A 24,949-nucleotide genomic window follows, 5' to 3' on the forward strand; every position below is an offset into this window, starting at 1 on the left:
GGTCTGCTCGCCGGCCACGGCTCCTGCTCTTTTGTCTAAACTGGCCTAGCTTTACCCAGACACAGACCACAGTACACCTCTAGGCTTCCCTTTCCTCCCACCTTAATGAAGGTGTTTGTGTAGCTGATAGACAAGCAGCCTCCACTTCTCCCCTCTACTGTATATGCCCTTTGCTTAGGGTCACAGCAGTCTTGATGAGGATGGGTGTTCCCCTATGAAATTGTTCATTTCCTGGATTTTTTTCTCAGTGCCCTTTTACCCACTCTGGTGTGGAAGATCTGACACAGTGGTTAGGTTTGGTTTGATGCATTTGCAGCAAAACTCTGGCCACCTTTCATGCTTCTGTGAAAACAGCCGGTTTGTGGGGTAGGCAGAGCAGTGCAGAGAAGCTCTTGAGTGTGTAAGTGTTCCGACTTCATTATATATCACGGCTGTTTTCAAAGCCAATCCTCAAACCTAAGTACAACGTCTAACGTCATTCTCTTAGTATTTAATGCAAGCCATTAAAAAAATGCAGGGCAGTTCCCTGAAGGAAAGGGTTTTGTATTTAGCTACTATAAAGCTACTCTGTTACATTATATTAGAAACTGGAATTTATTGGCGATGCTAGTTTCTTGACATTAAGGTACAATATCTGTGGTTTGAATCTGGACCCAGGTCCACATCCTCACTTTCCCTGCTATGGTATTTTATCAAATAAAGGGCAATAAATATTATGTATAACTATATATAAGAAAAGAACGTGAAAAACACTTTTCACAAGCAATATTAGAGAAGAAAAGGAAACATCAGAAAACAATTCAGATTCTTTCAATGTTGTAAGTTGTAGGCAACTGCCTGGGGATCCCCTTAGAGGTGCATAGACATCAGTGGGCTCCATGCTGAGAACAAGTAGCAAGCAATCCCAGTTGGGTGCTGATTCCACAACTCAAAAGACTATTGATCCTGCTCAGGATTTGACACAGTGTCGAGTATCATTTTTCCCCCTTACCTCTGACTCTGTGTTGTTCCTTGCAAAAAGTAGTTCTACTTCAGGATCCAGTTCATTTTCATTCCCGTGTAGTTTGCTGGATTAAACAGCCTACAGGTACGTGTCAAGTTTAGTCAGGAAAAAATAATTGAATTACAGCATGAACACAAAGTTTGTGCTATTGATTTTTTTCTCCCTGTAGTTTTGACACTTAATTTACATAATTGCCTTTTTAAGTCCCAGTGTTAACAATAATAACCATAATATTTTTATGGTATGCAAAGTCAGAAATGGCCCTACTGCACCTTTGGAAAATGGGACTAATTTTCTTTCACGTGTACAGTTGCAAAGGCTTTTAAATGTATATATTCTAGGTCACCCCATATGGCTAGGAGTAGGAGGTTCCATGTTCTTACCAATGGGGCAGATCTGAGTTTAGGCAGCTGGATTGATTGCTGAGACGGCCAGCAGAGCAGAGGAGGATCAGACATAGAGAGAGGTTCTACTAGATTACACAGGCCTTGTCTGAGCTCAGGATTTCCTCGCCTTTTGTTGTAGAACCTGGCTTGCCGAATAGCAGATCAAAGCTTCACTCGCAGCGTCTCACGTCGCATCATTTACACATCTGTGAAATGCACATTCATAGAGAAGACTATGAAACCTCTCCTGCATTCATTAATATAGAACTTTGACCAGAGACAAAGGTTAGGCGCGGGAGCGAAATGGCCTTGCTTTTAGAGGCGCATCCACGACAGAGTGTTTGAGTATTCACAACCGCTCATTAATTCTATTTCCACTTTGAGTATTAGTTATTTGCTTTCTTCTTTTTACTCGGGCAAGCTCTCAATTCATTAGTCGATCTGCTGCGAATGTATTATTCAATGCTAGATTGGCATTGGCGAGAGCAGTGTGTTTACCATAGCTCATGAAATATGTATCTGTCGAATGGGCGTGCATGTAAGCAGCTGTGTGACAGCTCAGTCACGATGGGGTGGGGGGGAGGTTTCTGTGGCAGTCACTCAAGGACAATCCCTTATAGCTGTTGATTGTCGTGTTGATTGTCTTACATTAAAGCTGTGGTGTGCAGTGTAGATAACAAATTTACCTCAGGGTGTGTTTCTGTATCACGGATAACTTTTTTTCCCTCCAATTCCACACTGCACATTGAAAGATAAGCATGTTAACTCTTTTTTCTTGTTTTTTTTTTTTGTTTTTTTTCTTGTTTTTAATGCACAAGCTACCCGGCCACCTAATTGATTGCTGGAAATGGAAAAGTGCACACATAACAGCAAACCACAAAGAAAATGATCAGATTTGTTAAAGTAATATTGAGGCCAGGACATCCATAAAGAGCTGTTTGTTAGATGTCAACTGCTGTAATTATAACAGAGCTGGCATGGCTGAAATTATATTGAGTGCCCTAATGGCGTCTGTGGAGAAAGAGCAGAGTAGGGGTCGCTTTTCGGGGCCCCCCGATGAAGTGGCTCACCACAAAGATGAATGATTGCTTTCTCTGCGAACTCCCGGGCTCATGGGTTGATTTAATTGAGTTGAATTAAACCTAAGCCCAGGTAGAAATGGAGACAGAGAGAAAATCTATGCTGTCGATCTATAAAAGCCTTTAAGGCTTCGATCTGGATTACGTAGATTATTTTCCTGTCTGGTCACAGTCACACTTCATTCCTGTCAGCGGAGTCTGTATTCCTTACTTACATATTGTTTAGGTGGGGGCATCGATGGCGGGTGCCCTCGGCCGGCTTTTGATGAGAAGTTACCACGAAGGTGTGATGGACGGAGAGCACGTTCATCACATTTGTCTAATCGCATTTTAAAAATTCACTTAAAGTGAAATGGGATCAACGAAACGGCCGTCTCACTTTAAAAAGAAAAAAAAAAAAACTGGCACTGAAACTACGTGTGATATTGCTCTGGCACACCAATGAAGACACCCCTGTGGAGCTGCTTCTGCCATACAGTGCATCTACTATAAATATAGTCTGCTGACTGTAAAGTAATTTCATTGACGTAGTTACCGAATATGGTTAATGCATCACTTCCTGAATGTGCTGAGAAAACGCAGTGCTCAGAGGCCCAAAATGGAACAAACTGAGAGAACAGACAGATTACTGACTAATCATAAAACACAATACAAATATAACTTTAATAGAAAAAAAACATAAGGACTATTGCTAAATGTATTTGACCTGAGATTCAGGCCTATAAAGCCTGAATTCTCTGCTGTAAAGCCGGTAAGCTGAACGTCAAGTTGTGTGCTCCTGTTGCGGTAGTGTGTTACGAGCACCTCGGCAAGTTATCCAATGGCGTTAAATGGAAATTTTAAAAGAAGGCACGTTGTAATTCGGCGATCAGTGGATGATTTGGGGCGGCCATTGCCGCCTGCCAACAGACATGAGGCCAAGCTGCCAAATCACCCTTAAAAGGAAGCCTGAGCAAAGGAGCTTATCTCAATGTGTTGGTCTTTCTCTGCTCCAGCACGTTTCACCATATGTACACAGAAGCAGGGGCCATGATCTCATACGTCTTTCCCGGGCCGTATTTGTCTTGGTGCTCTCTCTGCCTCTCTTGCTCTCTCTGTTTCATCACCGCTTCGGCCCCTTTGCTCCTCTGCTACCCTACGTTTCTATTATGCTCCATAACAGGTTTGACATCTCCTATGAAAACACCTCCCGTTCTCGACAATTTCGAGATGGCACATTGACTCTTAAAATGTTATGATTAGCCGACATTGTTTGAGCTTTCCTTTGAGTAAAGCTGCTTAGGGGCAGCAGATAAAGCCATGTCGTAGTATAGTTATCAGCTACATTTCAATCCGTCTTTGTACCGTGACAGCTGAGATGATAGGCGGAGAGGAGAAGGCCAGGTGATCCTATCCTGCTATATTAATTTGAAGTTGAGCCTGTCATATTGTTTGTGAGATGGGACTGGAAAGCTCGAGCCCTGCTGCCCAGCCTCTTGATCAAACGAAACATAATACACCCAATGTTGAATTATTCTGCGTGCCAGGGTTATATTTGCTTTGGTGTTAAATCAGAGTCCTTCTGTTTCCTATTAAATAATAAAAAGCATACTGCTGTGTTCAGTAGAGGTGTCACAAAGGAGGCTTTGAATGGATGTGGCTTCTGGTTGCGTTCGCATCAGCTTGAAGCTCCACAGCAACAGCTTAGCCAGGCAGCACAGGAGCCCGTTTGAAATTACGACAGACCTCAGGCCCAAAGCAGTCCTTGAAAAGTCAGTGTGGATCAGAGCGGGTTCTTTTCAGACATTGGTTGGTCTTTAGAACCTACTGAGGGCTGTTGCTTGCACACATCTTTATTGAAAACGCATGTCTTCTGTGTCCTTTCCAGAGGCAACAATGGAAAACTGGACTAGTGGTGTTTCTTTTTTTCTTTAAATTTTGAATTTCACTTAAATACACATTGTTCCATTTTTGTTAAATTTAAAATATGTGTCATACTGTTGCTGACAACAATGCTAATCCAGAATATGTGTGTCAAAATACATATGTGTAAACAGTAAGGTTACCACGTGATCCGTGCGTGCACCCATGCAACTAATGCTCCACCTGTCGCCTGATGGAAAGGGCACATGTTACCCGGAGTAACACTGGAGGAATACTGTCTGGCTCTCCATGTTTGGTTCCAAAATAGCAACCCTTAGTCATCTGAGCTCTGTGTGTTTGCAAATACTAGATGCATAGGGGTTGTTCAGACTCAGCACATCTTTAGTTATTTATTGATTGGTTGATTTGGGCACTTCTTGTGTGTCCTGCTGAAATTTTTAAGGAATCATTAACTTGTTTGTAAAACGAAGATGTATATAAGTGAGGGGCAGAGATGATTAAATATACATGCCATTGCATCATCCTGAATTGAATTTTCCAAATTCGACTCTGTGGGTTGCAGTTAGAGTCGTGGACAATTTAGGCTGGAAGCTTGATGTGTGGCTTCTAACATTAAGGCAGAAGACAGCCTTTCCACTGCTGCTGTATAACACAACCTGCTTGTTTGCATCCCTACAGCTGGAGTTGTGAAAATAGAGTTGAAGAGAGATCTGTCAGTGTGCAGGAAGTTGATGGATTCACGACTTCTGCTAATGAGCCACTTTCAACTTTTAGTCAAAGTACATTCTGACACAAGTAGATCAGGGTGTAATGAAAAGATGGTGGATAGACTGAGGGGGAAATGTTGTAGTTTTTTGGTTTTGCTCGATGGCACAGTTACTTTGGGCGCTTGCTTTAAATGTAATATTATTACTCCCTTGTGTTATATACCTCCACGGTTGAAAACTTTTTCTCAGCTGAAACCTTTCCAACAATTATAAAAACGGATTTTTTTTTTTTTAATATACTCATCATAACTTATCATTTAAAAAAGATTTGGGTTGTCCACTGTCCATGCATCAACATGAGTAAATGGTGGCCTAAAGTGAATTCTAACATTAGTTTAAATGGCCTGTATTTATATAGCGCTTTACTAGTCCCTAAGGACCCCAAAGCGCTTTACATATCCAGTCATCCACCCATTCACACACTGGTGATGGCAAGCTACATTGTAGCCACAGCCACCCTGGGGCGCACTGATAGAGGCGAGGCTGCCGGACACTGGCGCCACCGGGCCCTCTGACCACCACCAGTAGGCAACGGGTGAAGTGTCTTGCCCAAGGACACAACGACCGAGACTGTCCAAGCCGGGGCTCGAACCGGCAACCTTCCGATTACAAGGCGAACTCCCAACTCTTGAGCCACGATCGCCCAAGTTTACACACATTTAACAGTGTATGTGGTCAGTGTATATACTGATGTGGACAGGTGACACAAGTACTTACATTCAGATGTTTATTCAAACTTACTTATTAATACCTAATTCAGAATAAGCAGTTCTAACTCAGAAAATAGATTCAGAAATCTCCTAATTAGTGTTTACTGATTGTAAGTAAATAAAGCTGTTAATGGTAAATGATCTGTTACACACAAAGTCCTTTTTTACTCTAAGAATTCAAAACGTCTTTTACTACAAGCCACATTAACACATCCACACACATATTCGTGCAGGGATTTAATTGGTGCCTTTAAGCACTTTCTAACTGTCTCACACACACACACACACACACACACACACACACACACACACACACACACACACACACACACACACTCCAATGAAGGGGTTCAGAGCAACCCTTAGAATCTTGCCCGAGGATTCAACATGCAAACTGGAGCCAGGCATCAATCCACTGACCCTCTGATTGGTGGACAAACCCTTTGTATCTCCAGAGCAGCAACCGCCCCCAGCAGTTGTTGTACATTAATTACAATCTAAATATATGTGTTGTGCCCTAGTTGATAGAGCTGTTTCAGTTCCCTGCCTGTCCTTTTTCTGGCTAAAAAAAACCAGCAGCTGCAATGTATAGGTGTGGATCATTTACACCAATCAGGCATAACTCTGTGACCACTGACAGGTGAAGTGAAGAAGACTGATTATCTCTGGTCCATGGGAGGAACAGTAGTGAACCAGTGACAGGGTCATAGGCGGCCAAGGCTCAGTGATGTACATGGGGAGCGAAGGCTGGCCCGTGTGGTCCAGCCCAACAAATGAGCCGCCACAGAAAAAAGTTGATGCTGGTTCTGATAGAAAGGTCAGAATACACAGTGCATCACAATTTGTTGGATATCTGGCTGCATAGCTGCTGACCAGTCGGGGTACCCATTCTGACCCCTGTCTACTGCTGAAAGCACCAACAATGGGCATATGATCATCAGAACCAGAACAATGGAAAAAGGTGTCTCAGTAACTTATTTTGTTTTACATCACGTGGATGGACGTGTTCGTGTGGGTCACTTACCTGGGAAAACACCTGGCACCAGGATGCACTATGGGAAGAAATTTAGCCCCCAGAGGCACGTAGATGCTTTTGGTAATGTTCTGCTGCGAAACCTTGGTGTCCTGTGATTCATATAAATGTTACTTTGACATGTACCACCAACTTAAGCATTGCTGCAGACCATGTTCACCTTTCATGGTAACGGTATTCCCCGATGGCTTTCAGGAGTGTAATGTGGCCTGCCACAAAAATGGTTTAGGAATGGTTTGAGGAGTGCAACAACAATGAGTTTGAGGTGTTGATTTGACCTCCAAATCAAGCATGTGTGGGATGTGCAGGACAAACAAGTCCGATCCATGTTGGCCCCACCTCGTAAGTTACAGGACTTAAAGGATCTGCTGCTAATATCTTGGTGCAGATACCACAGCACACCTTCAGGAGTCTAGTGGAGTCCATACCTCGACAGTTCAGGGCTGTTGTGGCAGGAAAAAGGGAGACCAACACAATATTAGGCATGTGTACGTTGCTCACTATAAGGTTTATAGGAAAGCAGTGCTGCAAGAATAACAGTTCTCCATAATAAATGTTTTCTTTTGTAATAAAATACTAAAAGTTTTGATGTGCAAATAACTCCAAATCTAACACAGATTATGTTCCCCATTCCTCACTGAGGTCCTCATTATTTACATCACATGCACTTTGACAGTTATTAGTCAAAAATTAGGAAGTTATTGTGGGAAAACTCTTAAAGTTAATGGCATATTAGTTGTAAATGAAGGCAATAATATGTGTTTTGTAATCACTAATTAATATAAAAAGCTCCTGATATGCATGGTAATAAGCAACTAGTTAATGGTGAATAAGAGTAGATTAATATAAAGTGCTGCCAAAAATCATTCATTCAGGATAAGAAAAATTGGATCTGATGGGATAAAAACGCCGATCCACATGTCTGAAAATCAGGTATTTCCAGCCCGTGTAAAGCAGCATGAAAAGATGCAACATTTAACACGTGTATGGCAAAATAGGAGATGTTTTTAAAGATTGTGACAAATAACAGTTTGTGGCAGCCTAAATGTGTAGAGAATAAAAGAACTGGAGCCAGAGTTAATAAGAACTGGAACCGATTAACATGATAAAATCTGAACGATAGCCATAGTTACCATGGAGCTTATATAGATGAGAATGCCTGAAGTAAATGCATGCAAAACTGTGATACACTCATCACAATTTTGACTGCATTTGACAGAGTTTTTAAGTGCCTTTAGTTTGCATGCATGTGCGCGCACTTGTGTATTTGTGTGTTTCCCTGTTTTACGTGTGTGCATGCTCCCAGAGGGGAAACGGGCTGTGTGGGGTGTTATCTGCTTCTGCAGAGGGTGACAGCTAATCACCAACCCTGACAAACACTGGGGGAGAGGGGAGGGAAGAGAGAGGGCGAGATGACAAATGAAAGAGAGAGCGAGAGAGAGGGAGAGGAGATGGCGCTGGGCAGGGGGATTGGCATTTGAATTCCACTGAGTAACCACAGAGTGATTCGGATCCTGTCATCACATCCTCTGTATGAGTTTGGACCTGAGCTGGACAACCGTGCAGCCTCCCACCTAGCCCACTGATAACTAATAAACCCCCATCAGTAAAGGTACACATCGAGATAAGAGGCCGCTGAGAAAACATTGCGACAATTCTCGATGAGTTGAATAAATCTGTGTTTGCCAAGAATGTCAGCAGCAGCTTTGATCTCCTACCTGCTGCTTGCAAATTCCCAGCCTCGTGGAGAATCTGCAGAAAAGGTTCACGAGCTGTCTTTATTGCAAAGCAAGGCATCTTTTCAAGTGGTACCTTGTCTGCTGTAAAGACATTGCCACGCACTTACGGTATATGCTAACTCCGCCATTAATCGTATCCATCGTCATACGTTAAATGCACGTGTAGATAGGGGGCGTTTTTTGCCTTGCAGATGGGCTGATGCGCGCTGAGTTAGTGCGAGCTGCTGGTGTCGCCTGTTGACACAGAGATCAGAGGGCTGTGAGAGATGGAGAGATGCTGTCATGAGATGGCGGCAGGCAGGCTGCACTGGGAGAGGGGAAGAGAGACGAGACGAGACGAGGCGAGGCTGCTCTGGTTTTTCAAGGAAAATTTTAAAGAGGGATGGGGGGGTGTTTTTTCTGTCTGTTATCATTGTAGGTACACATACCCATTAAATATTTAGTAAATGCTAGAAGGTTACAAATCGTAGCAAAATATCACATCACCAAATTTTCTAGTACGATTTGAATAGTCTTTGAATGTTTTCTTCTGGTGCAAATATCGACGTTAATGATGGCTCCGTTTGATTATGAAAGAAAAAGCAGGGCTGCCTGGTGGTCCGGTGGCTTCTGGACTTCCTGCCAAAGCCAGCGTGGGCGGCATTATTCGGACCAACTGGCGGCTGTCCGGGTAGCCGTGATGGGTGTCATGCTGGGGGCCTCCATACGGGTAGACCCTCATCTGCTCACAGTGTCACACCTCTCGCTGCTTTGCTCTCTCTATCTGACCCTGTCACCGAGGCACAGAGTGACAGATCCAGGCGGAGAGAAACCACGCAAGAGACAAGGGAGTGGGTGGCACATCCTTTTAGATACAGGCATAGCTGAAATCGTTGCTAAATAAAATCAAAGATAGCTGTCAGATGCTTTTACCGAGCACACTGGTTGAGAGCACGCAAATGGCACTATCAGTGAAGAAGTCAAAGGTCCACAGCTACTCGAGAATTGAGGTTGTCATTCACGTCTTTAAGAATACAGTGTAAGTGCTGTCTGTTTAACAGGCACAGCTCACTACCAGCTCTCATGCAGTACAGACCAGACATATAGCTGCATGTTGAGATTAATATCGTTTTTCCATGTTACCGCTTGTTGAGGTATATGGGAAGCAGCGTGAGGAGTTGGAGGGTTAATGTATCTTATCCACAGACCTACGGTGGTCTGGTGGTGGGTGACCGCCACACATCTGGGTTTGAGGGCGTGCACATCTGCATCTGTGTACTTGTGCCGCATCGGCCGCTAATGACAGCTGGCATTTGGCCACTATCAGTGGATCGTTAATTAGTATTGAGAGGTTTGGGGGAGAAACACAGATTCCCCTCTATCTCTAAAACAGATGTGTTCTTGATCCGCTAACCTATCTAGGCTGAGCGCATGCACACAAATACACTCTCATGGACGCGTATCTGGTCCGTCCATAGCTTCCCTGACATATGGAGTCTGTAAACAAGTGGCTCTCGGAGTAATATTGACAGCAATATCTATCACAACTTGGAATCAACAAACAACAAAACAACTCAGAGTTTAGAAAAATAAAAAGCACAAGTGAAAATAACAACAACAAGGTAAACAGCAGGGGCGTATGACGCACTCGGCTCACAGTTCAGTTTAGGATACAGGGATTAATGTTTGATGCATTCTGAATATTCTTCAGGATTAACTGAAAGCAAACAATGGCTTTTCCACCTCTTTCTCAAACAGAAATACAAACCTGCATTCTCCTAATGATGATTAATAATTTTCATTAGCGAATAATGTGCCAATTACTTTCTTAATTAGCAAATTTATCACTTGCTCTACAAGAATATAAACAACAACACTTAAATTTACAGTTCAGAGCCCCCAAGGTTATGCTGTGACATTTGAAGGGAAAGCAGAGAAATGTTCACACTTTTGAAAAAAGCGGTCATTGCTGCTGCTCACTTATCGCGATACTTGATTACCTTGTTGCAGATTTATTTTTATGCCTCAGTTTTAAAGGCTTCTTGTGGATTTTAAGTCAAACAAATACAATAGTACTATGTTCAATAAAGAAAAAGAACAAATGCCTGCACGCGAGGATTCCCCCAACACCTGACATCAAAGAGGAAAGAATAGCAACTCGAGTGTTTCTCCAGCGGACGAAGAGCAGGAATCAAATGATTTTCTGTTTATTTTCTAAAGCCAACCTTTAACAAATCTCTACAAACTCCCAGACACTGGAGTAAAACATTATTATAGCTCCCACTAATGTCAGAGCCTTTGTCTATTCATTTAATTGTAGCATACTTATCCTGATGGAATTGCTCTGTGACCTTTAGTATTTTTATTTCTTCAGCCCTTATATTTGCTAAGTGATGGTATTCTGCCTGATTAGCGCACCCTCGTCCCCCCAGACACACACACACTCACTTACACACACAGTTTCAAAACACAATGTATTCACTCCCAGAACCCCACTCCCATTGTTCTGCTTTATAACACTGGGAAAGGAGCATCAGTCAAGTATATTAGCTGGATCCTATTACTGTCACCAGATTGCCTCTCTGAGCCATCTTAAAGAGCCCCCAGACAAAACTTCCTGTCATGTTAATCCAAGCTTTAATAAATAGAGGGATGTGTAACCATATTCAAATAGGGGCTTCCGTATTTATGCTGACAAAGAGAGACGGGCTATCATGAAATGACAGATGAAAGTGTTTTGCATGAAAAGGAGGAGGGGAAAAAAAGTTTTTATCGACGCTCATTCTCCCCCATTCTGGGGAGGAATGTCAAATTATTGAAATGGTCTTATAAAAAAGAAAAAAAAAGCGTAACCCTAATCTAAGTAAAACACTGCAGGTATTAGGGGTGGTGGCCATTGTGAGTGAAATTAATGCTATTCACTTGAGCCTAGCAGTTCATTTTATCCCTCTTGTTCACCTATTAATATCAAAGTACATAATACACACCTTGTCTCCTAAAAGAGATTTATGGATCGGACTCATGAACAGTCATTGAGCACTTTCACTAATTCATGGACACAAAATAGTCCATTGTTGAGATTTTATTTTCCGGCTGGTTATTAACACAATTAGTAAATGGCTTATTATGTGAGGCACTTCTGGCTGTGTCTTTTAGTTAAGCTGAAGCAGTCACAGGGCTACAGTGGAAGCCTTTTGCTTTCCTGAGTATACTCAAACACAACAAAGTGAACTAAAAGCGACCTCTCCCATTCAAGGCCACCTCTTAGATTCACATGTGAAGAAGAGCAGACACTATCACAGAGAAGGACAAGCACTCATTCAGACTAGGTTAATTTCTATCTAGTCATTTCTCCACTGGAGAAAAGAGCTCAGTTAAGCCGGCATTTCACAACTCCATATCAGTGGTGAAGAGATACCTTATTTCAATAATATGCCTATCAAAACTGTACGTAAGACCCTATCTTGCAAGTAACTTATTAGTGTAATAGTGTGTATTAAAAAAAATAGCAGGCCTCGTAACTAGGCCTGATATTCTTGTATAATCAAGCCCCATTTTATCTTAAAGACCTAATAGTACCATATTACCGCAATAGAGCACTTGACTCTCAGACTACTGGCTTACTAATGGTTCCTCTGGTATTTAAAAGTAGAATGGAAGGCAGATCCTTCAGCTTTCAGGCCCCTTTTCTGTGAAACCAACTCCCAGTTTGGATTCGGGAGACTGAAAACCTCTCTTTTACTTTTAAGATTAGACCTTAAAAAACCTTCCTTTTTGACTAAGTATATAGTTAAGGCTGAATCAGGTGATCCGGTACCTTCGCTTATGTAACACACGATACTTTACCACTACTGAATGTAGAGAAAGTTAGGATCTTAGGCTTATGGCCTCTAGGAATCAACTAAGGAGCGAATGACACACAGCTAAAAGAACAGTCAACATTTATTCAAAACAAAACCAAAAACAGTCATTCAACAGTTCACAACAGTTCCAATTGTCCATATTTGTCAGTCTGTGTATTCAGTTTTAGAGTTCAGAGTTCAGTGTTCAGAGTTCTTTTCAGTCTTTTCAGTTCAGGTGTGTGAGTGTGTGTGTATAGTGTTAATGTTAGTAGTACTACCCGGGTAGAGTATTGTTCTGAGATCTCATAAGCTTATCTGTCAAGAAGTAACGCAGTTGTCACTTCTAAGTAGGCTGGAAATCTTTCCTGCATCGCAGCTGGGGATCCGGAATCCTGGCTCGCAACTTTAGACTCCAACAAAAAAACCAACCTGCACAGGGCAGTGAACATATTTTACATGAATATCATATAACAACTTAATCAACACTAGTGACCAAATGTCTCTCACTCTTTGTATATAACGACTTAATGCAATCAATAATAAAATTAATCAAAGAACCTTAAAACAATTTCCACATCATACAAATTTAACTCAAATCTCATATTTTGTGAACAGCAGTCACATCAATCCAATGAATTGAGAGAATGTACATTACTGATGCACGAGGAAAGTGCAAAACGTGGTCGCAGTACTATTTAGCCAAAGACTGCTCATATTTATCATCTCATTACAATAAATAAAACTTACCTACTAGCTTCCAAAGAAATATTTCCGATTGGCTTAAAACATTCACAAGTGAAGAAATAAAAAGATAATACAGCACTTAAAAGGAACACATGAAATTTACATTATACTGAGCTAACGATTAGCTTGCTATGCTAGCGCAGTTAGTCAACTCACCGGAAATGAACAAAAAACACAAAAACAGAGGTACATCAGCATCAACAAAAAGTGTCCGCGTTTCCCAACAAGCGGAAAAGTAAAATCCAATTTGTGTCTTCACACACAATCCTTGTTCAAGAAAAAGGTTAAGGAAAAACTCTGTGAGTAGCTCCGACCAGCATACGTAGCCTTAGCGCTATTCTCCTTCTCTATAGTTCTCAACTCAAGTTCACAAGCACTAAACAATCTCATAGTGCCACCTACTGACATTCTTGGGGAACAGCAGTTCATTTTCATGAGGCAGATTTTAGGTGGGTTACACTTAGTTATGCTGCAATCCATAGCTTTCACATGACATCAGAGCTACTGGGACATCCCGACCTTGAGGGCAAAAGCAGCACTGCAGTTCTTTGGCCTATAGCCATCCTTTGAACATCTTTGAGTTTAACTTAAATGCCAGATAGTTGCTGTGCTCAGATACACCAATCAGCATCAGAATGTTGTAGGGTAGGGCACCAACATGTGAACAAACCTCTCCTGAGTCTGCATTACACGCCAGATCGCACCAACCGCTGTTTCTCCACAACAACCCAGGCTGTCAGTGGTGGCTCATTTAAGCGGTAGGAATGGTTGACCTGACAGGCGAATATATGTGGTCATCTTTACAAATGAATAGTACTGGAGCTTTTCTGGCCCTACACTGTAAAAGTCCAAGTAAACAAAACATAAGATTTATCTGTGGTAGTTTTAAGCTAGCTGTTTTGTTGTTGTGACTTGGCTCTGTATAAATAAAACTGAACTGAAACTAAATTTAATTGACTCTGAGTTAAAGTCTAACAGGCCTATACTCAATATTAGTAAATGTTGTTAAGTATGCTGCAGTTACATTTAGAATAAAGCTTTAAGAAACAGAGGTTTTGCTGCCTCACTGCAGTTTAGCCCAGTTATGAAATATTGATACCAGTTTTATTCGTATTCCTTCTAGTTTGCACTATGCAGACAATTAGATAAAGATCTTATCAGCAAGCAAGGTGAAAAGTTTCTCAGACAGTTTTTCTGTCAGTCACTGAGGCATGTCACTGGCATATTACCTGCATGCTAATTCTGACTAGTGCTAAAAGTTGGAATGGTTCGAAATACTCTTTTAGCAACACAGTGAGCCTGATTTAAGCAACTGGATCTGCGTAGGTGGCATTTATAATAGAGTTTTAAAACAGGCTCTTTATGTTTGAAAATGAATGGGAATGGGGCTTCTAAGAAAGGTGCTGAAAAAAGGTTTAATCATTGGTAGCTGCTTTTATGTTGGCATAAACTGTCTGCACACCTTTACTGCTTCTGCAATGAAAACCGAGAGAGCAACAGCAAAAACTTTAAGAGGGACAGTAAAAGGGACGTTGGCTGAATATTTGAATTCCAAAATATAGTAAATAATGAAATGAAATATCAGCAACAAGACGGCAAATGGAATATGGGAAAAGTTTTTGAAGTGAATGAACTTATTATGTATTCAAATGCATTTAATAGAAGTTGTGTACCCTAATGCCACTTCAATCCTTTTCATCTTCTGCAATCTCCTCATATTAAGTCCAGTTAAACAAACCTCTCCCCGGCCATGTCTTTAACCTTTTTGCAATGTGTTTTCACTCATCCTCCCTAAACTATACTGCATCCTCTGACCTTTCCACACCCTCTGGTCAAAGGTGCTCCGAGCTATATATTTACAAGAAGGAGGGGGGAAAAGGGGGGTGCAGAATGTCAAACTTGTTTTGTGTGTTTGTTTGTGCCTTTGTCCATGTGTGTGTCTGCTAAAAGAGGAATCTGATTGGCTTTCTAGGAGGAAGGACATCATTTTAAATAAGTCCTCAATGTTAAACTGTTTGCTGTAGGGCTTAGGGATTGCTCACCTCTCCAAATACTATTTTAGCTTGAAAGCATAATATTTCCCAGCCTGAGCTTTCACATGGGAGAAAGAGGGAGGGCCCTGGTGCAGCAGTTTCATGGAGGTGGCTTGCAGGCATACTCCATTCTGACAGAATGAGGAGGCACTCTGCAAGAGTGTGGCGGAGAGGAAAGGGGCCCTATTAATAAAATGACTCCATAATGGGTAGTTCCCTGCAGCTTGGCAAAGGAAGACAGGCGGATTGATGGACGAGACCAAGTCCTACTTCCTCAAGCATACTGAGCTCAAGTGTGTGGACATGCCTCTGTGAGGCCAAACAGAGGGCCAGACCGAGCAATATACCGAACTTTAGTTGACACAGGAAGGAAGAACCTGAGGTTTCCTTCTGTGTAATGGGGTCACAGTGGCTGTTTTAAATGAGAAACACACAGCTTTTAAGACCAGTCTGAAAGCTGACTTTTATCCTTCATGAAATGTTGAGGCTATTTTCCATATAATACAATCTGCTCAGTATCACAGATGGTTGGTTTGGAGGGTGGACGTTGAAAGAATGTTCCTTAATTGTAGGTAAACAAGACTCCCTGGGTGACAGTGTTATGTTTCTGTAGTGCATAATTGGGATTACTTAAGAATAAAACATTGTTTTGTATAGAAATTTGGTTCAATTACAAGAACAGGGTGTCAGAGTATGACTCATTGTTACCTCCATCGTTTTTTTCTGTGGGAGCCTAGATGTGTGGAGTTGTGCTAATAAAATATTTTTGTGGCACAACAGTGCTACAGTCTGCTCTAACAATACAGCAGCCTCCTGAAGGCATCACTCCATCATCCTTTTATTACATTTCTTTGTAACAGTACATTGATTAGAGTGGCCTCAGCATGACTGTCTTTTTAATTGTGTATTTGCTGATCTGAAAGCTGCTCAGAGCTCCGTGGTAGGATCTGTTCTAACCATTTCAACAATGCTCTAAGGCATTCTCGACACACAAAGCAAAGTTCATTGTTCGAATATACATCAGTTTGTATCACCATAGCGACCTCCTTGGATGCTGAGCAGGGGACCTCATAAATATGTAATCCTGACAGATTTGAGGAATTGTCCTCCTCAACTGTTTCTCTCAAGCCATTTTGTTAATGTCAACAAGAGGGAAAGTTAGTGGAATAAGCAGTGACAATGCGCCAGTGGTGTATATCATTAATAATTACATACACAAGAATTTCTGTGGAATAAATGCTGAAAAACACAAATCCGTCTGTTGCTTCTGTTTTTCAGCAGTGGATATAAAAATAATAGATGAAGCGTGTATACTGCCAGCTAGTTTCCTTTGTGGAGCTCTGTGGTTGCGTCACACTGTGTATTATACAGAATATAGTGTAACAGGTAAGACTTGTATTTGCCAATCAAACGTGATTGATTCTGATTAATATGTTACACTTCTAGGGCAGCCTTGCAGCACCTTGTGTTTTCTGTCCAGTAACAAAGTATTTGTCCCTTTAAATCTGTGCAAATTGGCATTTCTTAAATTTTTATTTATTTATTTTCAAAAGAGTTAAGGAATAAAGTTTTGCTGGGGGAAACTATGAAACAGACATATTTACTTAAAAGAAAAAAGAGAGAGAAATATGGTAGACAGAGCAGACAGCAGATAAGCTTCTCTTCACCCCGACATCGCTGTGCTTTTTCTATCTGTATGTGTGTGATGTGTGTGTTAAGTTTGCACTCTAGCCGTGCATTTTTATCACTTCTGTGGAGGGTTGCCACTCATCCATTATAATAAGGAATATTCCTTTTGGGAAAGAAAAAGGTTGCGTTCCAGATTAAACATAGCTGGCCTGGCCCCTGGCTCGTTGGACGCTGAAAGAATAGCTCGTCCATCTCGGCTCACGCTTAAGAACGCTGTCCCTTTTGCCACCTTGTGTAATTGCAAGAGCTTATGGGGAGCTAAAATTTTGCCCTCTGCTCCTCGTTAAACTACCACTTGTAAAAGCGCTCAAGCGTGGATGCAGCACACTGCAGCTCAACGTTCCCAGACAATGATATAGATTTCCTCTACAAAAGAACAATTGAAAGGGTTGTCACAAATTTGTCTATTGTCACTGGTCGCTATCATTTCTCTGTTAATTGCCATCATTGTAATAGAATATTAGATGCACTACTGCGAGGGGAGTGTTGATGAAGGGGCAGCGCGAGCTGAGTTTTTCTCCTCGACCATGACCTTATCTGTCACAGTGGTAATGATAATAATGATGTGATACATCACTGATCGATGGAGGGATTTCTTTTTTGCCCCCTTTACCCACCCGGCTGCAAGGCTGTGCTGCAGGTTCGGCTACAAGCAGCTGTCCCTTGAAATAGGAGGGAGTCGGCCCTTTAGTCAGAAACACTTGAGAAAAATGGATGCTTGCCAGCAAGACAGCTTAAACCAGGGTTCTACTTATGAAAAGCGCTTTTACTGTAGGGTATATTGAGGGCCAAACCTGTTCACATGATCTGTATTTATTGCTTTGAGTTGTGCCAATAGAAAATTGGCACTGTGATATTTTTTTTGTAATCGAGGCATTTGTAGCAGGATTTTTTTCATGCTGAATTGGCCACAAATGATTTTGAGCATCACCTGGTAAACTGATGCAAATAGCCCAGTCGGTGCTTTGGTGTTGGCAGCGTGAGCACAAATCCCAGTAATCCTTGACACCAAAACTGACACCAAAATAGCCTAATAACTACACACAGCTCAATTCTTTCCACTCAGATAAAAATGAAGTTCACAGCAAGTGTAATAAAAGCAAGAAAAGAAACCACTGTGTATCCCAGTGCAGCCAGCACAAAGCCGCACCAGGTGCCAGTACAAAGACAGACACAACAAAAGGATAGGCACAGCCTACTCTCAGGTCACTATCTGTGGCTCAGGCCTTCGTTCCTTTGGCATCAGATATGATCTATATCAGTGTCACCCCCAAATTGCAGGAAAGCTCCTCTAGCCTTCAGCCATGAGCTGAATGTAAATGTGCATTTGACACCTATCTAAATAGCTGTCATAATTCATTTCCAGAGCTCTTAAATCTCCCCCTGTCACCTGGCACCTCTGCTGTTTTCCTGTCCAAAAACAGAGCACATTAGCCTTTATTGATGTGTTTGTCCTTTGATACATAATTCATCATTCAACCACATTTTTCTTTTTTTTCTAGAATTAGCATGTATTTTTCTGTGCTTGTTCAAACATATGGATTGACACAGACAAAGAGGTTGTACTTGGTGTGAGTTTGAACCTTGTGCTATATGTCAGAAAAGGTCTCTTTTTCACGGCTTATTGAAGCAGAGTGATATAGAGCTTTACCGTCATGTTACTCCAAAGATGACTTACCTTCAGTGGTCACGACAATAGAGAAAAAAAATAGTTTCACAGACAGAACTTGGAGCAAAAAAGTCTTTTAACTTCAACCAAAAGGCATGCTGTAGATAAAACCTTCAGAGGTGCATTAAATACTGCGTAAACACTACTAATCAATCAAAGCACACAACCTGTAAAGGACACCAAATATTTCCTCTGGTTCTCCAGAACTCAGAGGAGGATGCTAGTCTTCTAGCATTTGCATTGATTAGTTGTTTGACAACACAGTGAATGCGTAAAAGCTCCCAGTGCACCAATTAATGTGCAATCTGTTGGTCAATGCCTTTAAAGCCCAGGCAGAAGTTCTTTCACATGACTTATGAACAATTTGTAATAGCAACAGTGTAAGAGCTTGCACAATGGGATTCAGAAAGAGGAAAGGGCTCTAGTATGAAATCACTACCTTCTTTCTGTGTATTGCTAGTAAGCCAACACTTGACATACACTTCTGCTGGCCCTTTGTTAGAGGTTATTTGGTTCAGATGTGTTTGCTGCAGGTTCAGTTAAAGAGCTGCCCGGCCTCTCGCCCGCTGACTGCCTTCCAGCAGCCTCTTCTTAAGCGGTCATGGACTGTTCCAGTGCATATACCACAGTGAAATAGACTTTTGCTCTTTTCTTCATTGTCACAAAAGGCCAGGCACTTCGCTGGAGTTCCCATTCCCTTTTTACATAGTGATAAGACAGCCATTATCCTTTGAACCTTTCTTTTCACTGTGCCAGGAGAAAAGGAAGAGTGAAAGAGAAGGAGGAGGAGGACAGAGAAAGATTTCTTCCCTGAGGTGAGCCTGGCCTCACCTCTGTGTGGCGGGCTTTTTTTTGTGAGCAGTGAAGAGGTCCTTAACCTTCTATCAGATGGAGGCACACAGTTGTGTTCTGCTTGAATAACTACATTGAAAAGCCCTGAAGCACGGGAGATGGTTCTATAGACTCTGCAAGTGGCATAGAGAGAGAGAGAGAGAGAGAGAGAGGGGGGGGAGGGTGTATAGTATGACCTGCTGGAGTGTGACCCTCACATGATGTGCACATTCTTTGTTAAAGTGCCCATCAGTGCTTCACTGTGAATCTGTGTTCTTTGTTGGATGGGTCTCGCTGACAGGATGGTCCTTCTCTAATAATGTCACAACAACACAGTTCACACATTTATGTAATACACTTCCTTTAATAGACCTCACTTCATTTTACAAAGTAGCAGTCTTTCTGCTCTCAGGTTGTAAATGGCTTTATGGTGGCAATACTATCAATATTAGAGTGCAGATATCTGAATGTCAAACTGCATGAAGGGCTCGTGGTGGCTGATGGCTGATGAAACTGCGGGCCACTTGTTTATACAGCACCACATGACAACACAACCCCCCGCAGTGCTCAAGACAGCAAGAGGAAAGACGTATGTTATTCACCTTATTGTAGCCGAGATTGTTAGAGTTAACTAAAATGACACAAAAAACCAAAAACTATGTGTGGAAAAAATAGTTAATGGGGGAAGAAAAAAACTGAACTTAAAAACATGAGAGCTAACTGAAATTCCACTGTCTACCGATAAAAAGATAACTCAAATTAAAAAGTGCAAGATGTCTCTTTAAGTTTTAATGTTGGTCTATTTATTGAGATGTCTACATGACTATGCTTAGGCTGTCTTCAAAAAGCACTGTATTTGCATTTTTATTTCTGGATGTTTGACATAAACTCTCCAAATTATACAGTCAGCGTAATAAAAACTAAAATGAAACATTTTGTAACAATAAAAACTAAACGGAAACAACTAAAACTACTTTGGAATTTGAAATGACACTGAAAACAAAAACGTATTAAATGAAAACTAATTAAATAATGCAAAACTGTAATAACTCATCCAGACTTACAGGTGAGTTTTGTTTTCTTTTTTTCTTTGTCTTTTCCTTCCTCCTTCTTCTTCTTCTTCTTCTGCTTTTTTTTTTTTTTTTTTTTTTAACTATTTCCCAAGTTCTTAAACAGAGCAAAGAACTTTTAACACAGCTTCTCCAAACATCCCAGTTTGATCTTGGACACAGAAAATCAATTATTCCATAAGCACCAAAATGACCAACATCAGCATTATTAGCTCTCTGATGCTAACAGTCAGTTGTGTATCCTTTGCTGGATAACAGCCTGTAGGCATTTGTTGTGGTTTACAACAAGTCTCGCACACATCTCCCAGCCCATTCTTCTTCTGATGAGTCTCTCAATCTCTCCCAGATTTGATGGTCCTCTGGTATGGATCTTGGTCTTCAGTCAGCCCATTGATTTTCAGTGGGATTCAAGTCAGGGCTTTGCACAGGCCAGTCTGTAACATTCACTTTGGTATTCTGGAAGTATTTCTTCACTAAAAGTGGCATATGTTTTGGGTCATTGTTGCGTTGGAAGACAAAGTGACGACCAAGACTCAGTTTTGCTGCTGACTGCTTGAGATTTTCTTTTGAAATCTTCTTTCTTCGTGGTTCCTTCGTGCTTGACGAGCTCCAGACGCACGCAGAAGCATCCACACAACATAATACTCCCACCCTGTGTTTTACTGGGTCTCTCTGGCCAAACAGCTCTACCCATATGGAAAAGAAATAGTAAAACCATATATGATTTACTCATGAAAGTGGCCACTTTCATGAGTAAATCATATATAAATCATATAAGGCTTACATGATTTACTCATGAAAGTGGCCACTTTCTCATTACTTTCGTATATTTTTTTAGTAAGTATCCAAAACATACAAGTTTCATTATATAATTTTTCAAGGGATCTTATATGTGTTTTCACTCTTGTATGCTTTTCATACAAGTTTCATACAAGACAGATACAAACTTTATAAGATTTATATATATCTTTTCCATATGGGTAGTTTCATCTTATCTTACTGGAGGATGTGCTTCCAGTATGTATAATCCTTCTCCAGGTTGTCCTTAGCATACTTCAGTATGGCTTGAAGGCGTCTCTTCTGCAGAAGCTGAGTTTTTCTTACTCTCTAACCTCACAGCCCATCCCTGTGCAGGGTTCTAGTGATTGTCTTCTTGAGACTACTGTTCCTGACTTGGCTAAGTCATTTACTAGTGTCTTGTTCTGGGGTGTTTAGACACATCTCTCAGTAGTTTTCTTTCCAAACTTTTTGAAATCTTTCACTTGCTAATCTCTGCCAGGCTTGTTCTGTACTGTGTGGCTCTCTTTGAATTTCTTGAAGATACTTCTCGCTCCAGTTCTTGACAGTTAGAAACGCTGTGATAATTTTGTATGTCCATCTCCTGGTTTGTGACCATCAACAATTAATTTTCTCAAGTCTAAACTAATTTATTTCGTTTTTGGCATTATTCTTTCTCAAGTGACAGCTCAAATCAAATACAGAACAAAGGTTTTTGTTCTGTGTATAAATTGGAAGAGAAGCCTCAGTTTTAACTTGATTTTACAAGCTTTGACCATTACACAGCTAAAGCAAATCATTATAGACCAGTGGTTTGTTTCTATGGCTCAAAAAAGGTCAGTTTTTCAGGGGGCTAATAATATTGACCCTGGTAATTTTTCTTTTCTGAAATAATTCTGTTGTTGTTTGCAAATAGAAAAAAATCATGCTCTCTAAAGACAATATTTTTAGAAATGCTATGAGGAAAATTTGTTTCTCTGTTAAAAAAGCAGCTGGGAAAACTTTGATTAAAAATTTAAATTTCAAAGGGACTAATAATTTGTCTTCATCTGTAAACCAAGTTATTTGTTTGCCATGACTGTTGTTGGTGCTCTTTCTGTTCTCCTCTACTCTGTCTTTTCTTACACCACATGGACAAAGTATGGAGTGACTTTGTCTATGTGTTTTTAGTGTTTTCTGTCTCATTGTCACAGGTATATAATATCATGCACCTAGCCATGTCTTTACAAACATTTGTGAAAGAATGGGTTATTCTAAAAAGCTTGCTGAATTAAAGCGTGATACTACCAAGATTCCATGATCAACAGCTGAATAAAAATTACAGATCTGAGGCACATACTGTATATATTTCGCCCATGCACTGCTGGCTCAATAACTGCAGAGTTCCACACCACAGCTGCCATTAACATCAGCACAAATACGTGGCATAGGTTTCCATTGCTGAGCGGCTTCTATAGGTATAATCTGTAAGTGCCCTAGTAGTTTTTCCTATGTAGTGTAACCCTTTTCACCAACTGGTCAAGCCAGATGGATGAAACTCCCTTAAATTGAGTCCACCAGAGGTCTTTTCCTATTAGGAGAAAGTTCTTCCTCCCTACTGTCGCCAAGTTTTTGGTCATGTGGATGTAATGTCATTCACACTGTATGCATATGTTTGAACTCTCTGATATTGTAGGGTCTGTAGGGTCTTAATGTTAATTTATGTTGTGTTATTTTGCTTTAAAATACAATGCTATTCTATTTAATGTTTTGGGAAGTTCTATGTGCCATGTTTCTATGTGCCTGTATTTCTTTAAGTGTCAAATAAATATGCCATTTTTGTTTGCACTTCTACTGATGCATGGACTAGTGACTCTGTTGGCTCTTCCAGTATCACTGACATTAGATGACAGAAGTCAAATGCTATAAATTTCTGTCTCCCATGTAAATGATCACAGGCTGTCAGCCACGCTTGTCAAATTAAACGTTTACCATAGTTGGTAAACATGCCATTCCATCTTTGCTCTGCAATGCAGCTTTCACGCTGTCAAATGCTTAGGCATTAGAAACTCTTTCTGGTGCTACAAGCTGAATTCCAGCTACAGAAATGGACCAAATTGGAGTTTTCTCACCTCTTGTTTTCAGTACGGTGTAGACACTAAACAGTCTACAAGTTTCTTTGGGTTCTTTAAACATAGCCAGTGGACTGCAGCCATTAGCACTTATGGGTTGCAGTTTCCCAGTTTCCTCTCACTTTAATGTGATTTTGATTAGATCGGCTGGAATGAGACAGACGTTAGGTTTGGTGACATTTTAAATGTCTGTTTAGAAAACTGTTGCTGCAGGTGATGTTGCCCGGCAGCTGTTTATTTGTACTCCCCCTGTAATATTTTCCCGCCACACAGTCATCAGATAGCACATTTTTCAGAGACACTGCAAACTTCATTATTATTATTTTTTACCCTTTTGTGTTGACAAAGAGAAATAGTCCAGGGAAAATAATAACTTTGTTAGTGATTGTATAAAAGTGCCAGCTCAAGTACCAGCAGCTCTGCTGAATTTATACCCACACTTGAGCATTTCCTGACAGTACTTAAGATAGACTGCCTGTCTAACTTTTGTCCTCTTTGTAAAGACTTGAGCAAGCGATTATTATTTTAGAAAGGGAGTGTGAAATGCCTGCCTGCCATTTTAAACAATATCACCCCTTGCACAAGTTCCACGTTTTAATTCAAGATTCTTCACTTGCCATGTCTCTCTCTTGCAATGACTCTGGCTTAACTTAACCACACGTAACATCCATTGTTTTGTTCTGTCACAGCTGTTGTTTATCACTAATTTGCAGAAGTGATGCAACTCTGTAGGATTTAATAAGCCCTACCTTTCCGCAACATTTACCTGCAGGCTCTGCCTGCCTTCCTTTTCAGGTAGTCTGGCAAACAGCAATTCAGGTGCTCAGGCACTGGGTGTGTGTATAAGTTACTTGAGGATTCACATCAGTATTGCTTGCTAAATTTGACAATTTGGAAATAATTTAGGGAGGAGCAAATCAAGTGCCTGTGAGCCATACAGTGAGTAACTTGGCCCTACAAGCTGTGCCAACGTCTTGTGTGCCAAATGTGTGGCAAGAGGGTGGCACGAACAGCGTGCCAGCGCTAGTCTGCCTGGCTGCCAGGCACTTCTCTTTATCCAATCAGACAGTTCGGTTTGAGTGAGACCCCCTATTCTTGTCTCTTCCCATCTCCTCCCGAAGCTTTGTAACCCTCCCGTGAAAAGCACAGATGCACACTTGCACACTATTAAGCCTCCTCAGTACAGTTACACTTACCTATAGACCATAACCAGGGAGTGAATGGTGCAGAGTGCTCCCTCTTTTTGTTTCTGTCTGCTGCTGCTGCTGCTGCTGCTGCTCTCTACTCCTCCATCTTTTTTTTCTTTTCTTCTTTTTTTTCTTAGACAACATCACAGGCTAAATGAGCATGCCTCAGTCTGTTTTTTAAGCATTTCATCAGCATTATAGAAAGAAGAGTGTGTCTAGAGATCTGTTTTTCGGGGATGTGTGAAAAAAAATTCTGCCTGTCTGTGTGTGGCTTTATTGGACATGATGAAGGATGATATTATGGTGGATGCTGCTGCTGCTGCTGCTGCTGGGGCTCTGAGATGAGGAAGGATCACATTTGTCTCACACCCGCTTAGTATAATGTGTCTATCTGTCCCTCTCCACAAGACTGGACATCAGTGTTCATCAAAATAAAC

The 24,949-nt window shown here is 41.2% G+C and overlaps 1 protein-coding gene across 12 annotated transcripts in view; it reads left to right on the forward strand.

Moving 5' to 3' along the window:
* LOC309715687 (RNA-binding protein Musashi homolog 2) overlaps positions 1-24,949 on the forward strand; it is a 270,739-nt gene that overhangs the window by 131,155 nt on the left and 114,635 nt on the right. The gene's annotated exons all lie outside the window — the stretch shown is intronic.

The sequence above is a fragment of the Aulonocara stuartgranti genome, assembly GCF_965226115.1.
Source record: "Aulonocara stuartgranti genome assembly, chromosome: 10".
NCBI lineage: Eukaryota > Metazoa > Chordata > Actinopteri > Cichliformes > Cichlidae > Aulonocara > Aulonocara stuartgranti.